The sequence below is a fragment of the Fragaria vesca genome, unplaced genomic scaffold, assembly GCF_000184155.1.
Source record: "Fragaria vesca subsp. vesca unplaced genomic scaffold, FraVesHawaii_1.0 scf0512976, whole genome shotgun sequence".
NCBI classification, from domain to species: Eukaryota; Viridiplantae; Streptophyta; class Magnoliopsida; order Rosales; family Rosaceae; genus Fragaria; species Fragaria vesca.
In genome coordinates, this window is record NW_004443402.1 from 17627 (window position 1) to 18955 (window position 1329).

Below are 1329 nucleotides of genomic sequence, written 5' to 3' on the forward strand. Positions count from 1 at the left end.
TATTTGTGTTTGTGTTGGGAATCAGATTTTCAGGATAATGTCATGTTCATATATAACTTTAACATTATGTTTTTCAGTGGGACAGGAGAAACAAACTTGTCTACACCCAAGATGATTTGGATGTGTTAAGGAATGAGTGGGCAAAGTTCATCATCAGCAAATACTTGTGGGGTGCATGATTTGGTCTGTTTTGGTGAACTTGGTGCTTTCTATATGTATGTGGTAGTACTTTGCTTTTGAACTTGGTGTTTCTATATATTCAGAACAGCTATATGGTACGAGTACGTACTTTGTGCATTTCTCATGTTGGAATGCTTTTGGACATGTAAGACTATCTAGGAGCTTAACTAGTTGCTTGTTTTCAGTTTATTATTCAGCTGTAATGTTGTTTGTGGAAGCTTGAATGATATATATGGAAGCTGAAATGCAATGTTTTATGGTATCAGTCAATTTGTGCAGCAGTTTCTTTTGTGATGCTTGTGTGTGTAAAACTTGGACAACAGAATCTGTCCACATGGAAATGCAACTGTTGTATGATTCTCATCAAACAAGAAAGCAGAATGCTATATCTATTGTGTGATACAACGGTCCAAATATTTCAGTTGTAGGTTATTCAACGTCACACAACAGTAAAGATAGGGAATAAATCGTTGTAGCTTACTTAAAAACACACAACGGAGGAAATGAAAACCAACAGTTGTCTGAAAGGGGTAAAAGTACAACGAAAATGTTATATTGTTTGTTGTCTGAGTGGACTTGTCGATGCCGCGCATGGCATCGATCTGCGCAGCGACTTATACAATGAAAGTATTGAACTGTTGAGCAAAATATGATCACACAACGGTGATTTTCACACTTGTCTGAAGATTCAATCAGACAAGCCCGAGATATACAACGGAAAACCTATAGTTCCACCGTTGTGTGTTGACAAATCTGTAGTACACTACCAGGACAAGCACTTTAGCCGACGAAAAATTTTCGTCGGCCTGTTATCTTAATTCGTCGGCTAAGATCTTAGCCGACGAAGGCTCGTCGGCTATAGTGTCGTCGGGAAAAGCTCGTCGGTGATGACTTTAGCCGACGAAATTTTTATTTTCGTCGGCTATAGTCCCACAGTTAGCCGACGAAAAACATGTCGTCGGTTTTTTTCCCAGACTTTAGCCGACGAAACAATTAATATATTCGTCGGCTAAAGTGTGTAATAAATAATTAAAAAATAACTATAGCCGACGAAATTTACTATATTTCGTCGGCTAAACCTTATAAAAAATTTAAAAAATAACTATAGCCAACGAAATATACTGTATTTCGTCGGCTAAACCTTATAAA